The sequence below is a fragment of the Aristolochia californica genome, unplaced genomic scaffold (assembly GCF_029961685.1).
Source record: "Aristolochia californica isolate CCGP_79_NKW_82.1479 unplaced genomic scaffold, dmAriCali1.0.hap1 SCAF_8, whole genome shotgun sequence".
Lineage (NCBI taxonomy): Eukaryota > Viridiplantae > Streptophyta > Magnoliopsida > Piperales > Aristolochiaceae > Aristolochia > Aristolochia californica.
In genome coordinates, this window is record NW_027182279.1 from 18,951,976 (window position 1) to 18,971,865 (window position 19,890).

A 19,890-nucleotide genomic window follows, 5' to 3' on the forward strand; every position below is an offset into this window, starting at 1 on the left:
AATTTTTCACTATTTAATAGGAAACATACCCTAAAATTCGGATTCTCAATATGTTGGCTCTTACAACTTTCCCCCAATTAATCAGAAATGGAATCTAAAAAGAGTAAAAACCTTGGATGAAAGATTTTCAGGATCTTCAATCGTCTCTCATCAACAAACAATATTCTCCAAACTTACCTTTATATAATGTGGAAATCACAAAATTAAAAAAAAAACATCAAATGGATGATTCGTTTGTAGCTGATTTATGTTTCATATTTTTCCAAAAATAATATTATCTCCACAGGTCACCAAATTGAAAAATACTACAATGAATTCTACCCATATAAAAAGTAATGAAATTAATATTTTAACATCTTACCACTAACGTTTTTTTTTTTTTTTTTTGTAAAATCTGTACAAGTTATTGCCATGTTTAAAAAAATTATAAATAACATTTAAACATAGTTTTGTGTGTCTTAAGTGTTTTTTGTCTACCAAAGTAGTAAAACAAAGTAGTAAAACAAAAGGTTCAAAAAAATTCTAAATTGTAAACTACTAAAATAATTATTATTACATTCAAAGGACAAGGAGGTTGGACTTGTGTTCTCCCAAGTTTAGTTACATGCATCCTTTTCCCATGCTTGTAAAACTCATAATATCGACTGGGTTGCCGACTACCACATTTCATCTACAAAGGTTTTTTATCTTTTATCCTTCAATAACATAAACTTTTAATTAATATTAGAAATATTTTTAAAAAATATTATAATAATAAAACTTAAACGTCATCAACTATGAATAATTTAAAAAAGATATTTCATTGAAATCCAACAACTAATTAAATATGGAACATCAAATGACTACTCGGATTAAATCCATGTTCTTGATTTCTTCATATAAAATGACTCTTATTATTTTATACCTATAAATTTTCTCTTATTGGAAATTTCATTTATAATCATTTATACATATATATCTCTTGGCACACTCATGATGTGCAAGGGCGATAAAGAAAATAATTGTATATCTTCAACTAACCATACAAAATTAAATTGTTAAATTTAAGAAACATTTTATTAATTTTATTAACACATGAATAATTTCATCTAAGCAATTTTTTGTTTTAATATATATATATTAGTAAAATATCTATTTGCAATGGGTTAATTTGGTAATCGTTTCAAAAACCCCAAACATAGGTCTTGCTTCTCGGTTCTTATTGAATTGTAGCCTAGCTTGAGGGTAATAAAAGCCTCATATAAATCATAGCACTAAGAAACCACAATGTAATCAATCTATTTCTCATGTGGAGTGAGATAGACTTCATGTGGTATGAAAAAAAATACGGTAAAAATGGACAAGGACTTTAGACCAATAAAACCTACAAAACACAATTTAGAGAGGTGAAGATTTCAGGATGAAAACTATAGAGTAATATTCTTAAAAAAAGAAGAAGAAGAATAAGAAGAAGAAGAATAAGAAGAAGAAGAATACAACCATACATAAACATTAAGGATCCAAAATAGAAATACTCTTACTTGGAAGACTGGAAGTGCGAAATTTCAAATCTGGCTCAAGCAATCTTTTTGTGCTTCTGTAGCAATGCGCCGCGTAATATGACTGCTTGAAAGATATGTAGAAGGAAGAAAAAGAATTCCTATGGTTTTGATTTATATACTTTAAATTTCTTAACCTTAATTAATCCCCCCCTAAATATTTATAGTAAAAAATCGTAAAGATGTATAAAAAACAATTGCATGCTAATAGGACTATTCATTATGGGGTACATACATCTAAAATCCATTCAGAACTGAGTTAGCTTAGAACCTGGCTTAGATTTTCAGACCCAAACTCAACCTTAAGTTAAAATCCTAAACCAACAACAGAAGTTCTTCAGATGCCTTTACCTAGTACTTACCCTTATCATAGATTAAATCTCCAAGAAAATGTTAAGACAAATGATGATAAGCTCGGGGTGACAACAAGGTGGGTTAACAAGATATAATGTCATAGTACAATGGCCATTTATCATCACAAGACAAGGATGAGGCCAACTGGTTTAGTTTGAGGTTAGAATGTGTTCCTTTGCCCCTAGTTACCTTTTCGAATTTTAAAGAAATGTGAAGGATAAGTAGAATAAAGAATAATTATAACCTATTTTTTAAATGATAAAAAAATTCGGATGCAAAAAACCCTCAATTGATTGCCAAGAGAGAAAACATTGATGGCTTGATTTTGATGACCTCTTTAAAAAATAAATATTTTTTATTAGAAGATATCTCCATCTGATTCTCTTCTTTGTAAAAAATCAACATGAGGTTTGCTTTGGGTTTTTGAAATTTTTGGTTTTCTTTGTCAGTCAAAATTAGATTTGCTTTCTTATTTGTTTGATTCAAATCATTCGACATTTTCCATTCCTACCTAACCATAAGTTTACTTTTTTTTTTCCACTAATACCCAACTCTATATTGATTTCACCCATGAATGTTGCTTGTTTTCTTCAAGTATTGCATTTTCTCCAAATTGATAACACTTGATTTCTCTTAAATGGGGCCTTTATTGAGTTTTCACATTTTTTGTGAAAAGTTTTTGAGGTAGGTACGACAATGCAAGACAATTAGGTAGGGCGGCAGGGCTTGAAAAGGGAAATAGTTAAATGAGGTCAGAACAAGGTTGAGAATTCAACCCACAATAAGATTAGAAGCCTGCTATGAATAAATTTTTATGTGACCAGTAATAAAGAATTCAAAGAGTTGTGTCAAAAGTATCCAATTAAGAGGAAGGATATGAGACAAAACCCAAGTATTAAAGAAGGAAGAATTGAATATTAAAGACCAAAGAAATTTTCGTAGTTGCTAATAATTTCTATTTTTAACGTGAAGTTACCAACTCAAACTTGAGGGGGACTGTTCAAGAAGCTACATCAAAGAGTCTAAGATGATTTTCATGCACAACATTTCTCACAAGGGAGTCTAAGAAGAATCTCATGCAAGACAAGTCTCACAAGAGAAGCAAGCTCAAAAGAAAAAACTCAAGTAAAAGAAGACGTTTTCAAGTTTTTTTTTTTTTTTTTTTTATTTCTTCCATGTTTAATTTAGCAAGTTATAGTTTGAGTGTCAATGGATATCTTGGGCAGTATAGTTAATTTGTAACTAGGAAATGTTTTTTTCTTTATTAATAAGAGTGCTGAAGAGGAAGGGAGACAAGCATGTTAATCTCCTCTCCTAGTTTATTTTCCCTTAATGTGCCTTTACCTCTCATGTCTCTTCTTCCCCTCTCATGTTTTCCTCTCAAGCATGCCCATTTTATGAAATTAAACACTAACCTTCATGTGAACAACCCTTCTACCTCCCCTAGCTAAGCTAAATATTTTAGCCACAAACATGTTAAATTTTTTGTCTTCCAATAACCACAATATTCATAACTATCTTTTAGATTTTCTTATTATTTATTTATGGTTGTCATAAAAAAATCCTGATTGCATTTGTTTATTATTTGTTTATGGTTGTGATAAAAAAATCCCAATAGCATAAATTGGGGTAAGGATGCTAACCAAGAACCCACCTTGTCAAGGGTGATGAGCCTAATTAGTAATAAAAAATATAGGCTCATATAATAGGTTGGAGTTTTTATATGAATAGGAAGAAAGGAGTATGGACCTAAGTCTATATAAACTAAGGTCAATTTTCAATTTAATCATAAAATTTTAATTTAATAAATAAAAAATAATTTCTTCGTATTTGGCATGTATTTGTTTGTTCCATTAAAAAACAAATGTAGAGTGAGAGTGAATAGAATTTTAGCTTATCCCTTAAGTATTTTAAAAGTTTCTAGAATTTAATTGTGCAATGTAAAAATTAAAATCAGAGTTCAACCACAAAAATTCATACAATCACATGATGATCATATGATGATCTATATTGGTTCACATCTTAACATATTCTAGAGTTTCCAATCCACTTACAAGTTGTTTTCACCTTAAGTTAATTCTCTATGTTTTGGGTTGTCTAATTGTACATACAATAAATAGTCTCTAAGACAATTATATTGTTGTCCACACAAGGATTTACACTTATCAATTAAATACAGTAGCTGGCATACAAAACTTCAGCCTCATAAAGGAATACAATAACAATTACATTATCCAACCTAGACCCACAAAGGAATATTCCAGCAACTTGCTAGTCAATCTGGCCTAGACCCACAATGAAATTTTGCAACAACAGCTCAATAGGCACACTAGGCCTAAACCCACCAAAGGATTTTCAGTACCGCTTGCTTTCACAGTGATTTATGGTTCACAACAGTGTCAAAGGCCTAATGGTTCTTTCCTATTCAACCAAACTGGACCCTCTTAATACAGATGAGGTGAGTAAGGTCTTGCCTTAACAAGGCTTAAGTCAACTCATAAAGACGAGTTCTTGATGTTCAAAAATAGAGTCATAAAACATAGAAAGGGACACCTTGTCCTTTTTAAAATCACAATAGAATCTCAAATATATCTCTCAAGAAAAACACAAAATTCTTGAAATAACGTGCTTCTAATATAGATAGGTTATTTACATATTTTGAAGACCTATCTTTCTTAGATTGAAGCTTCATTCTTAATTTGCAATTTTTTTGGAATGGGTTGTTTAAATGATTGTGGATCAGTCGAATGATCTTCACTAGATTCTTGTTCTTCTTCCTCAAAGAGTTTGGTTTCTTTGTGTTGGATTTAGGATCCCATGATAAGGTCCTCGACCAAGAGGGTATAAGAGAGAGGAGATGAGGAAGAAGAGGAGAAGAAAATGAGAGGAAAAATGAAAAAAAGAACAAAGGGGGAGGGGGGAAAGAGAGAGACTTTGAGAGAAAAGTCTGTGGACGAATTTGAGAGAGAAGAGGGGAGACTTAATGATCTAACCCTTGCCTTGATCCTCTATTTATATTTTATGAAAGAAGGTTACAATGACTACAATGACCTTAGGGATACAATCTCTCAAAAGGAAAAGATATAAGTTGCATATATCATCTTCATTAATTACAACCTTGTGCCCCCTAATCATTAAATTACACATTGTGCCACCTCCTTGATGTGGGGAAGGTATTTACAGTAGGCACTTTGAGGTGTCTTCCAACACTCCCCCTCAAGCTAGTGGAGAGAAAACATCATTGATATCCAATTTGCCACATATAGTGGTTGAGATCTTGAGTGTGACTGATTTCGTAAGAATGTTTGCCACCTGCCCTTGTGATGGAACATGTCTGAGATATAAGATTCCAGCCTGAAATGTTTCCTGAATAAAGTGGCAGTCTACCTCAATGTGGTTTATCCTCTCCTGGAAGATAGGATTTGAAGTGATATGAATGACTACCAAGTTGTTGCAATATAATTCCATAGAAGCTCCTTTATAGAATCAGGATTTAGTTAGAAGAAATCTGATCCATAGAAGCTCTGTTCGGGCCTTACTTATTTACTCTGCTTCTGCACTAGAGCTTGCAACAACATTTTACTTTTTGCTTCTCTATGTAACCAGGTTACCTCCAACTAAGGTACAATACCCTGAAGTGGATTTCTTGTCATTAGGTGATCCAGCTCAATCTACAGATGAGAAACCTTCTATGTTGAAATGGCCATGATTCTTATAGAGAAGCCCTTTTTCTTGGAGCTCCTTTGAAATATCTTTGTATCCTCTCCAAGGCTTGAAAATGGGTAAGTTGTGGTTTATCCGTATATTGACTCACCACACTTACTGCATATGATATAACTGGTCTGGTCACTATGAGGTAAATAAACTTTCCCACAAGCCTCTGATATTTACCTATATCAACATCTTCGCTAGAGCTTGCACATAGTTTTGCATTAGCATCCATTGGAGTGTCAATAGGTCGACTTCCCATCCATGTGTCCTCTAGTAGGTCCATGATGTACTTTCTCTGAGATAATATGATCCCATGCTTTGATTGGTACACCTCTATTCCTAGAAAATATTTTAGAAGTCCAAGATCCTTTGTTTAAAATTCTTGGTAAATACTTTCTTTGACATCTTTGATGTTGTCCACATCACTACCAGTTAAGACGATATCATCCACATAAACTACTAGTAATACTTTTCCATTTGAGGTATTTTTGATAAAAGCAAAATGATCTATTGAGCACCGGTTGAATCCATACCATAACATTGCTTGGCTAAAATTTTGCAAACCAAGCTTGAGGAGACTATTTAAGGCCACTGAAAGACTTTCTCAATTTGTATACCGACTCTACCTCAACCACAAAACCAAATGGGTGGTGCATATACATCTCTTCTTTTATGTCCCCATTCAAAATTTTTTTTTTGACATCTGAAATATTGCCCAAGTGGAATTAGTAACCAGAGATTATAAGATGTGTATCGAGCTTAATTTAGGAACTAGAGAAATTTTTTTCCCATAAACCACTCCATGAGCGTATGTCTTGGAAATGAGTCGATCTTTGAGGCGTGTTGAATTTATGGAAAGAGAAATACTTTATTGACTTATTATAATCAAAGTACATGAAGGAAGTAAAGTCCATTTACAATTAAACTACATTTATCCCAATTACACCCAAACTCTAACACTTAAAGATAAGTCCTAGCATAATTAAATAACACAATATAAAAAAAAACTAACATGACTAAAAAATCTTTAAATTGAAACTCTTTTGTGAGACCTACTTCCATAATAATTCTGGGTTCGTAAGACTTCTTATTGTGTAAGACTTCTTATGCCACCTCACATGATCACGGTGGGTCTCACCAGCTTGTGTGATCATGGTGGGTCCATATCTTATGGGCTTTGGCCCATCTTCCAAAACTTCCCCTCAAGGTGGGGGTGAGAGAACATCATGAACTCCCAGCTTGCTACAAATTATGTATAAGATCGTCTTGTAAAAATGGCAGTCCTCCATATCTTCCAATGCTCCCCGTCATGCTAGTGGTATCTTCCATGAAGCTGAGCTGGCATAAGATAAGTGAGATTAAAATCACTCCAAGCCATATGACATTGTCTATACGCAATGCTCAGAAGTGTAATAAAACTCCTGCATCACCGTTTCCCTCCACAGGACAACGACACTCAAGTGGTAGGATTAATAAATGCCAATAAAGGGGGATAACATATATGTAGTAATAAGCTCCTCCATCATAGTGTCCCAACCCGGGCACCAACTCTCATAGGTAGAAATGGATGACAAATGCTTGTCATTCACAAGATGTCTATAAAAGGTGTGATACATGATAAATGACTGTCATTCACAAGATAGCAATAAAAGACGTCATAAGTGGGTAATGTTTGTCATTCACGAGGCAAAAATAAAAGACCCATGGGTATATATATAAAGTCTCAATGGTCTTAAAACACCCAACCATGATGGACTTAACTCCCAACTAAAGCAACACGTGGGAGATTGACCCATAGAGGTATGTCAAAGTCAAATAACAGCTGGTAGGAGAAAGGCTGCCAAATAACCAATGGGTAATGGGTAAAGAGGAAGATAGGATGCTGAGGCCATCACTTCTTCAATAATAACGTCTCATCCAAAGAGACACAATAGTTGCAGCTGAAATAGGCTGGGCCCATATAACACAAACCAAAATAATAAAAATCATTGTAAAATGACCTATTAAATAATCCAATGCAAGTAGTTGCACCGAATATATGTTGTCAATACTTCAAAATAATAATCCAGCTGGAGAAAAAGAATCGAGTCGAGCCAATTAAGATATCACCAATAATTAATACAATTATTATTGCAAGTTAGGATTCTTGGTGTTCAATGTTTTTTTGTGCTCTCCCTTTCTTGAATATTTTGATCACATAATACTTATCACAACATATGGAATAAAATACCTCTTTCTTGTACTTCTACTTCTCCCCCTCAAGCTTGAGGTAATGACAGTGATCCCAGCTTGAACCAAATAACATAGATGTAGTATGGTAGTGATATGGTTGCTCAATAATAGAAACTCAAAAATTGATGCAAAACATTCGGCTTAAACTCAGATTTTTCAATGCAACAGGATATCGGCATGACCTTTGATTCTTCCAATGAGAATATATCTTTAAATATAGATCAGATTGGCATGAAAATTTCTCCTTATGAAACTAGACTTAAAAAAATTTCATCCAAGTATAATTTTTCTTCATAAAATATACTTATATTGATATATATAATCTGATAGATTTGGGTCTTTGTAATTTGGCTGAACTAAGTACTCTTTCCCCTTTTTCCAACATGACCATTGAATCTTCCAAGATCAATATCTCCGTATAAAAAACTCAGATAAAGAATTGGTTTAATAGTTAAGAAAATAGATTTAGAGATATTTCTTCTGATATGTAATTATCCATATAAAGTTTCATTCTTAATAGCATTAAATTGCTCAGAAGTTGAAGCTTTCTGCTACTGCTCGAACCTCTTTTTTAACCCGACCTTGGATGCTTCAAATATCAATTTCTATTTTTAGATAACTCTGATTGGAAAAAATAACTTTTCCTTGGAAATTAGACTCGAATATCTTTCTGTCCATATATAATATGCAATATTAAAAGCTTAGTATAAAGGTAAAAATTCAAAGGAAACAAATGGTATAGGGATTGAAAAGAGAAAAAAAGAAGAAGATAAATACGAACCTAAATAGCTAGAGATAATAGATCAGAAAAGGATCTCATTATCTTTGTGGGTTGATTGAGTCAATACCATGTTGAATTTATGGAAAAGAGAAATACTTCATTGACTTATTATAATCAGAGTACATGAAACTCTATTTATGATAGAGGAAGGTAATAGAGTCCAATTACAATTAAACTACCTTTGTCCCAATTACACCCAAACTCTAACACTTAAAGATAAAGATAAGCCCTAGCATAATTAAATAACTCAATATAAATAGAAGACTAACATGACTAAAAAACCTTTAAACTGAAACTCTTCTATGAGATCTGTTTCCATAATAATTTTGGGTATGTAAGACTTCTTATGCCACCTCAAGTGATCATGGTGAGTCAATATCTTATGGGCTTGGGCCCATCTTCCAACAAACTTGGATATGTGGGCCTTCCTTGTTCATGTGGACTTGGGCCCATCTTCCAATAGAACAAGCAACATAACCATCTAGAATGTGTTTGATAGTAAAAACCCATTTATAGCCCACTAGTTTCTTTCCAAGAGGAAGGGGAACAAGGACCCAAGTTTGATTTTCATACAAGGCATGCATTTCTTATTCCATGGCTACCTTCCATCCTAGATGTCTCAAAGCCTCATGATAGGACTATGGAACAGAGATGAAGAAATAGATGCAAGAAACTAATAGCATGAAGAAAACAATTGATGGTGAGAAAAAAATTTTGATATAGGATGAGAAGTGGATGTTAGAATTAGACGCCCTAATTCCAAACTATCGTGAGCAACAATAATAATCAAAAAATAAAAATAAGCAAGCAAAAAAATACAACAAGATTTACACAGGTTCGCCTCAAGGTGAGACTATGTCTTGTCTTTCGCCACTGTAGTAATTCACTATCAAGATGAAATTGTTTACAAGAGAAATTGCACACACTCATAGGTGTTTTTATCAAACCTCTCTCAGGCCACCACATATGATTCTCCACAATGATGATAAAACCCTAATAGTGGTGCCATCAAATATAAAAGAAAAATTAGGGCCACCGCAATACAAGAGGGAAAGATTAGTGGTCCACGTACCGACTCAGTGTAAGGCATTGATTAAGCTCCACAACTTAACAGTGGAGGGCCTACTGCAAGTCTGAGGCTCCTTCCGCAAAGCTATGGGCCAAATATCAAATTGTGGGCCAAATACAATAGGAGAAGGCTGACTTACCTCAGACGGATCTATAAACTTAATGAGTGTGGTGTTGGCTGAGTCTTCAGGGGGCTGAAGTAGATCTGCATAAAGTGCCACAACGGGCTTCAAAGTTTCTTGTACTAATGAAAGACCCGGAGGTGCATCTTTTGAGATATAAAAAGATGTGTCCTCGAAAAAGGTGAACTTATTAGAGACAATTAACTTCTAAAGATAAGGATTATAATAGACTTAACCTTTTTTGGGTATGAGAGTAGCCCGAAAAGATACACTTTAGAGACTTAGGCTCAAGCTAACTCTTTGGAGAGGATGTGATATGAACAAAGCATGTGCAACCAAAGACCTTCAAACAAAGTGAGTATGGGTCTTCATCTGAAAAAAAATAACGAGTATAGGGATTTATGGCTAAGAACTAAAGAAGGTAGCCTATTAATAAAGAAGTAGATTGTAAGAATGGCATGAGGCTAGTAATAGTATAGCACCTTCATAGAGTAGAGTAAGCCACGGGCTACCTCAAGAAGTTTTCAGTTTTTTCTTTAAGTTACACCATTTTTTTTAGGGCTTAGGCACAAAGTTTGATGAATAATACCACTATCATGACAAAAAGGATTGAAATTCGCTAGATAGGTACTTTTGGCATTATTCAATCGAAACAATTGTATTTGTTTTCCAAATTGTGAAGACACCATAACATGAAAGGAGTTAAATATGGAAAAAAATTCAGATCGTTCTTTAAACAAAAATTGCCATGTTACTCTAGTGAAGTCATCAACAAAGGTGATAAAATATTTAACTTGAGATATGTTCGAGACATTTAAGGGCCCCCATATATTTGAATGAATTAATGAAAAGGAAGCAACACCTTTAAGTTTATTTCGAGGAGAATATGTTGTCCTCTGGTGTTTGCTCAATTGATAGACTTAACAATTGAAATTTGATAAAGTTTTTAAAGATGAAAATAAGTGCTGAAGCGATGCTACTGATGGATGACCAAACCGGTTGTGTCACAACCTTGCCTTTGTCCAAGAAGTGGCAATCGCAGTGAGTGGAAGAGAGTTTAAGTAATAAATGCTCCTTTGTTCATGGCCGCCACAATCATGTGATTAGTTGTGAGATCCTGGAAAACACATGAAGAAGGTGAGAAGGTTATGGAGCAATTAAAACATTTTTTTTACTGGCTAACAAATAAAAAAATTTAAGGGAAATTGAGGGACAAATAGGACATAAGTAAGCGGAAGGGATGGTGTAACAGAGGAGGATCCCTTCCCAAGAACTTTGGTTATGGATCCATTAACCATGGTAAGAAACTTATTTGGTAGACATGGCTATAGGAAATTTAATAGACTCTTATTACCTATAAGATGCTCGGAGGCCCTGAGTCGATGATCCAAGATAAAGAGGAAGAAGTGGGAGAAATTATACCCAAAGCAGTGGCAGTAGTAGTAGTTGAAGATGCAAAAAAAGATGGAGGGGATACCATCAAAGTTTTTATCCTTTATAAGATATCATAATCATCATCGGTGATAGTCTTCTTTCCTCTTTTTGACTTAGATTGGGTAGAAATATTCTCATTTTGAACCGAGGCTTGGTTGGCAATGACCTAGTCCGGTTTGCCATGAAGCTTCCAATAGGTATCCACCAGATGGTTACTCCACCATAGTGAGTGCAGACACATTTGTCTAACCTTGAAGGACCTGAGCCACTTCTACCACCTCTTGCTTGGCCTCCTCTATAATTTCTACCATGCCCTCGGGTGGTAGAAGATTTACCCCTATTTCCTGAGTACATAGCAGATGATACATTAGTTTGAGATGTGGAGGAAGGATCTCGTATTTGAAGTAATATTTCACTTATGTCATCAAAAGATGAAAATGTGGAGGAGCTAAGGAGTTGGGATTTTTCCACTTCAAGAAATGGCTTGATATTTGACAAATAAATAGCGACTGCTAAGGCCTCCCATTACTTTTCTTGAACCGATATATCAATGGACTAGGTTTGAGAAAATTTCCCACTCATTAATCAGCCCTCTAAACCTAGCCAAGAACTCATGCAAGTTTTCTTTTTATTTAGTAATAAACATGTTATTAAACACATCATATAGTTTTCTCCTTGTTGTCAATTAGCCAACTAATGACAATTGTGTCATTCTTGAGCCATTTAATATAGAAATTATCAACTTCATCTATGGGTGGAGCTGGTTTAGCCAAATGTCCTAAGAGATCTCTAGTGATAAGGAATCTCTTAACCGACTGATCTCAACTTAAGTAATTTGAGAAACTGTTACAGTCCCGAGTCATGGATCTTGTAACATGGTACTGGAAAGGGTAATCCAGAGTTTTGGGGATGAGTTCTGCACTGCTAAGGTCACTATTGGTTTTGGAAAATGGAAAAGAGAAAGAAGAAAAGTGAAGAAAATCAGATTCGTAAGGGAATCTAGACCTTTGGGTTAGATGAGGAGAACTCCAACCCTAGAGCTCATTGAGGAGAACTCCAAATCCCAATTTAGGCTAAAATCAAACTTGTCTTTTCCCATTCCTCTTTCCCCCCTAAGTAGGGTTTGTGCCAACAAGAGTTCAAGAAAAATAATTACAATAATGCCCCTACAACATACTAATTCATCAATTGAAATAAAAATGAAGTAAAAACAAATTGAAAGAAAAGCAATTAACTGAATAACTAAATGGCTCAGCCGCGACGCTTTTGAATGACTCGGCCTACTATTGAGTCCATAACATTACTCCCCTTGGAGAAAGAACTTGTCCTCAAGCTCAAAGGTAAGGTAGGCTTGGCAGAATGTCTCCAGATGTGCAATGGGATGCTGAGTTTGTTGTAGAACCGCCCCAATACCTCCCCCGGAAGCATCACACTCAACCAAAAATAAGGCCTCAAAGTCTTGCGATTGCAGGATTGGGGTGGAAGCTCAAGCCTGTTTGAGTGGATTGAAAGAGTCTATAGCCGCATCGCTCCAATTGAAGGCATTACGTTTGAGAAGACTGGTCAAGGGAATGGCCAGCGTTCCATAACTTTTTTATGAACTTCCGATAATATCCCACTAACCCCTAAAATCCTCTTAAGGCTGAAATGTTGTGCGGTTGTGGGCAATTGGTGACTACTATAATTTTTTCTAGGTCCACTATTACACCCTTTACTGAGATTATGTGGCCAAGAACTGGGGGTTCCCCAAATGAATGTTTAGAGCATTTCAAGTAGAGGTGATGTGCTCGGAGAAGTTGGAAAACAAGTTGTAAGTCTTCCAAATGCTTGTCCCTTGATATGTTGTAAATCAAAATATCACCAAAGAAGACTAACACAAACTTTTGGTGAAAGCCATGGAATACCTCATTCATCAAAGCTTGAAATGTGGAAGGTGCATTGGATAACCCGAGTGGCATCACCACGAACTCGAAATGTCCATGGTGAGTACGGAATGATGTTTTCTCAATATCGAAAGTGTAGAATTTAGGATCTCATGAAAGGAACTTTAGATCAACAAGAAAGAAGAAGAAGAAGAAGAGAGAAGGAGAAGAGAAGAAGAAGAACGTGGAAGGAGAGAGTTTGGATCAAGTGAGAAGAGGGTTGCGTCAAAAAGAAAAATGAGGGTTGGAGGAATTTGTGGAAAGAGAGGAGAGTGCTTCAATGTCCTACCTCTTAGCCAATACCTTTATTTATAGTCTTACAATGCCCTTAGAGCTACAACTTGATAAAACAAAAGACATAAAAGGAACACATATTTACACTTCTATGCCATCTTTATGGAAAGTACCATATTTTACACATATGCCACTCCTTTGACGTGTGGGCTTCTTGTCTTGAGCTCGTGGGCTTGAGCCCATCTTCCAACACTCCCACTCAAGCTGGAGGAGAAAAAACATCATAAATACCCAGCTTGCCACATATAAACGATAGGATTTTAGATGTAACGGGTTTAGTGAGAATATCAGCTACTTGCTCTTGAGATGACACATGTTTGAGAGAGATTATTCCTGCTTGAAACTTCTCCCGTATAAAATGACAATCCACCTCAATATGTTTAGTTCTTTCATGAAAAACTAGATTTGAAGTGATATGAATGGCTATTTGATTATCACAATGCAGATTCATGGATCCCTTTTTATAAAAACTTAGTTCAGTAAGAAGGGTCCTGATCCATAAAAATTCACTAACGGTATGGGCCATAGCTCTGTATTCTACTTCGGCGCTAGATCTTGCAACCATATTTTGCTTCTTACTTTTCCATGTAACCAAGTTTCCCCCAACTAGATTACAATATCCTGATGTAGATTTTCTATCATCATGAGATCTAGCCCAATCTGCATTTGGGAAGCCTTCTATGTTGAAGTGCCCATGTTTTTTATACAACAATCCTCTTCCTAGAGCTCCTTTTAGATAACATAATATTATCTCTAAAGCCTGCCAGTGAGATAAATCATTTTTCCCACAAGTATTTGATATTTGCCAATATCAATATCTTCTTCATTTGTGGCACGTAATTTTACATTTGTATCCATAGGTGTGTCAACTGGTCTACAACCCTTCAATCTTGTTTCTTCAAGGACATCCAAGACATATTTCCTTTGAGACAATATTATCCCATGTTTGGATTGAAGAACTTCTATACTTAAAAAATATTTAAGCATACCGAGGTCTTTAGTCTTGAATTCCTGACATATCATCTGCTTCACCTCTTGTATGCTCAAAGCATCATCACCGGTTAAGATAATATAATCCATGTATACGGCCAATAATATTTTCCCTTTGATCGTATCTTTATAATATATGAAATTATCAACTGAGCACCGATGAAAATCAAACTGTAGGAGTGTTTGACTAAATTTATCAAACCAAGCCCGAGGGGACTTCTTAAGCCCCATATAAAGACTTTTTTAACCTGCATACTGACTCCCCCTCAACCACATAACCAGGTGGTTGAACCATATAAATTTTCTCACTGATATCACCATTTAAAAAAGCATTTTTAACATCCAACTTATAGATAGGCCATGAGGAGTTAGCAGCAATAGATAAGATGTTGCGTACAACATTCAATTTTGCAACAGGAGAGAAGGTCTCCTCATAATCTATCCCATAGCACTGCGTATATCCCTTAGCAACCAGTCGAGCTTTAAGATGAGCAACTGATCCATCCGGATTATGTTTCACCAAAAAAACCCATCGACAACCAACCAGTCTTTTACCTTTTGGGAGTGATGTTAAGTACCAGGTTTGGTTTTCGTATAAGACGTGCATTTCTTCATCCATAGCCACCTTCCATCCTAGATGTCTCAGGGCCTCCTGATACGACTACGGAATGGAAGTAGAAGAAAGGGACGCAAGAAACTGAAAACACTTGGAAGACAAGCGATGGTGAGACATAAAATTTGAGATAGGATACAAAGTAGTACAAGAGCGATGTTATTTTCTTAAAGCAATAGACCGAGTATAAAATTCAGGCCCATACATAGGAGGAGATGGACTTACCTCGGGTGGATCCAACAACTCCACAAGTGAAGGTATGGTCGGTGCATCAGGGGATGGATCCACTCCAAGATTGAACGGCACAAGCGGACAAGGAGTAGTAGAAGGACAAGTCCATCATGGAGGAGCATCATGGAGGAGCATCATGGGAGGAGTAGAAGGGAGTGTTCTCAAAGAAAGTCACATCCCTAGAGATAAACATCCTCCGAAGAGTAGGATTGTAACAGACATAAACTTTCAGGGTGCAAGAGTATCCCAAAAAATACACTTCATAGATCGAGGATCTAGTTTGTTTTTATGTGGAGATGTAACATGAACAAAACACGTACATCCAAACACTTTCAAAGGAAGAGAAAAAGGATTTTCACCATTAAATAACATAGAGTAAGGAGTTTTATGATGAAGGACTGATGAAGGTAACCTATTAATGAGAAAGCATGTTGTAAGTATAGTATGAGGCCAATAGAAATAGGGTACCTTCATGGAGCTGAGGAGGCCCCGAGCAATGTCAAGAAGATGATGATTCTTCCTTTCAGCAACACCATTTTGTTGAGGAGTATAGGCACATGATGTTTGATGAATAAGCCCATTACTCTCACAAAATAATTTGAAGTCATGAGACATGTATTCCTTAGCATTATCAGATCTAAGGGTTTGAATTTTCTTCCCAAATTGTGTCAAGACCATAGCATGAAAATTTTTAAACAAAGGAGGAATTTTGGAACGCTCTTTAAATAGATATAACCAAGTCACTCGAGTAAAATCATCAACAAAAATAACAAAATATTTAACTTGGGAAATATTTGAGACACATAAAGGGCCCCTTACATCAGAATGTATTAGCTCAAATGGAGCAGTACTTGTAGTTGTATGACGAGGAGAATATGTACTCCTGACATGTTTACTTAATTGACAAACCTCACAACTGAAATTAGAAAGTTCTTTTAAAGATGGAACCAAAGAACGAAGTGAAAAGGTAGACGGATGACCAAGTCGGTTGTGCCAAAGTTGGGCCTCAGATGTAGTGGACGAGAATGCAACTAATGGTGGAAGAGTGAAGTAGTACAAAACCCCCTTTTCATGGCCGCCACCAATCACCCGCTTCGTAGTGAGATCTTGAAAGACACAAGAAGACTTGAGAAGGTGATAGAGCAATTTAATTGTTTGATCAATTGGCTAACCGAGAGAAAATTTAAAGGAAATTGAGGAAAAAACAAAACATCTCGAAGGGGAATAGATGAAGTAAGAGAGGAGGAACCTTTGCCAAGGACCTTGGTTTGGGTACCATCAACAATAGTAACGAATTTATGAGGATAACAAGGAGATAAGGACTGTAACAAGTGTTTGTTACCTGATAGATGTTCGGAGGCCCCGAAGTCGATGATCCAAGAGGAAGAGGAAGAAGATGAAGAGAGCATACCTGAGGCAATAGTAGTGGCATCAGTAGATGATGAGGGAATAGAGGATTCCTTGAAGGACTTCATTTTCTGAAATGCAGCATAGTCCTCAGCCGTAAGAGTCACATTTTCGGATGATGATTCAGCCTTATCTTCATTTTTCTCAACGTTAACCGAGACTGGGTTAGCTGTAGCCCAATCAGGCTTGCCATGAAGTTTCCAGCATGATGCCACAAGGTGGTTCTGATGGCCACAATAAGTGCAAAGTTGAGCCTCAGTACGGAAAAAATTCTGACCCATTCTACCACCTCTATTTTCAACCCCTCTCATAGTTTGACCCCCTCTCATATTTCTGCCCTGTCCTTGGGATGAGGAAGATGTTCCCCAATTGCCAGAGAACATCGCCAATGGAGCACCAATAGGAGAAGGAGGGGATGGATCCGGTATCCAAAGTAATGTAGCACTAATATCATCGAAGGATGGAAGAGTAGAAGAACATAGAAGCTGAGTTTTGGCCACCTCAAGGTATGGTTTAATATTCGATAAGAAAATGGCTGCTGCCAAAGCTTCTCTTTGTCGTTCTTGAATGGCAATATCAGTAAAATATGGCTGAGCTAGTTTCCATTCTTGAATAAAACATCGAAACCAAGCCAAAAATTTGTGAATATTATCTCCATGTTTCGTATGCAGCATGTTTTGTAATACATCATATATTTTATGTAATGAAGCAGTGCTTGAGTAAAGCTTGGCACAAGTGTCCCATATGTTCTTAGCGGTCTCCAAGTGGACCACGTTGTTGGCCACCTGCTCTTCCATGATATTAATGAGCCAACTTATCACCATGTTATCATCCTTAACCCACTTGTAGTAGGACGCATCTTCTTCATCAATCGGAGGAGGAAAGTTAACAACGTGGCTCAAGAGGTCAAGAGTAATAAGAACCCTCCGAACCGATTGTGACCAGCTCATGTAATTGGAGAGACCTCTAAGTGGATTTTTAGTAATACGGAGTATATCACTCTTATTACTATTGTATCCAATCTCCATGCTGAGGCAAGTAAAATATGGAGGTCAAGGGAAAAAGATCTTCTTCAAAGAACAATTACTCAATGTAATTTGAAGAACCCGTAGACCAAATCAATCACCAACAAAAGAGAACAAGAACCAATTTCTTTCACAAGGGCAAGCACCAAATTATCAATAAATTTGTGCCTTTAGAAAGTGATAATAACATCCAGCCATCACTCAACTTTTCTTGTATTCATAAGAACAAAGAGAAGAAAGTAGATGCAACCGATTAGGCCTTAATCCAAACTCCAACACAAACGAGTAATAAGCAAAAATTTAGAGAAGATTTAACGACAAACCAAGACACTTGGAAGAGATTTATCTTCAGCTCATGGGAGATTTCAATGTAAAAAAATCAATTGTTGAAGTTAAAAAAAAAAACGGAACTACAAAGGGTAAATGACTACTGGAATTTCATCAAACATATAATGGGCATCCAACAACATAACACAAACCCATGAGCAACCTTAAGTAGGAGAAGATACAACAACATGTGCTAGAATTCTACCTCAAATTAGATGGATCCAAATTACATAAAGGTAATTTAATTTCACCCATCAATCTTAACAAGATGCAAACAACAAATGATCTTGATCACTCTTATAATTGATTTACAAGGAGTCAAGATTATAACATCAATTTAGTCATAGAAATAAATCTTTACAACATATAAAGATTTATCTTGACTTGATGTGACTCAAAATTCAAGAAGTAAAGAAAAAAATTAAAAAGGAGTATGTAAATAAGAAAAGGAAACAAAAAAAAAAAACGTAAAGAAGAAGAGTATGAACTTATCTCTTCATGACTGAACTCCTTTTACAACTTCTTGAACAGATTTCATAATAACTCCATGAAGAGATCCTAAACTCCTTGCTATAATACCATGTAGAATTTAGGATCTCATGAAAGGAACTTTAGATCAACAAGAAAGAAGAAGAAGAAGAAGAGAGAAGGAGAAGAAGAAGTAGAAGAACGTGGAAGGAGAGAGTTTGGATTAAGGGAGAAGAGGGTTGCATCAAAAAGAAAAATGAGGACTGGACAAATTTGTGGAAGAGAGGAGAGTGCTTCAATGCCCTACCTCTTAGCCAATGCCATTATGTATAGTTTTACAATGCCCTTAGGGCTACAACTTGATAAAACAAAAGACATAAAAGGAACACATATTTACACTTCTATGCCATCTTTATGGAAAGTACCATATTTTACACATATGCCACTCCTTTGATGTGTGGGCTTCTTGTCTTGAGCTCATGGCTTGAGCCCATCTTCCAACAGGAAGGATGCATTCTAACTTGATGACAACCCGATCATAAATCTGACTCGGTAAAAATTTGAAAACCATGCAATTCATCCAATAGCTTATCCACTACTGGTATGGGAAACTTGTCTTTGACTATTTTTACATTTAGATCCCTCTAGTCCACACAAAATCTCCATGTGCCATCATGTTTCTTAACTAGAAGGACTGGTGAAGAGAATGGGGAACAATTGCTGCAAATAAGGCCCTATTCCAGTAAGGCTTGGCACTGCCATTCTATTTCATCTTTCTGGAGGTGTGGATACCTATATGGTCTAATAACCACCACATCTGATCCGGATTTTAAACAAATTCTATGATCACAGTGTCTCAATGGAGGCAGCCCTGAAAGCTCTTGAAAAAAGTCTATGAACTCTTCTAGTCACTTTTCTAACGTGCTGTCCAATGGTTCTTGTTCGTGTAGTAGGTGGATATGATGTGCCGCTTCAGCTTGACTACCCTTTAGCATTACTTGGCTTCCTTCCGACACAAAACTCATTGTTATAGCAGAGAAATCCCACAAAATTTGGCCCAAGGTTTGCAACCATTTGAATCCAAGTACCATATCAAATCCAGCTAATAGTATGACAAAAAATTCAGTGGTAAAATGAGTGTTACCAATTGAAAACTTTACCGCCCTTGTTGACCCCATAGCTAGGGATTTTCTCACCATTGGCAACTAAAACCATGGCAATTGGGTGAGGATGGATCCCAAGTTGAAGATGTTTAGCAGCTGTTTAGCTTAAGAAATTGTGGGTACTTCCAGAGTCCACTAACCCCACAAGTTCCTTGTCTAGAACCCTTGCCCGTACTTGTATACTTTTGGCTGATTTCTGTCTAGTAATTG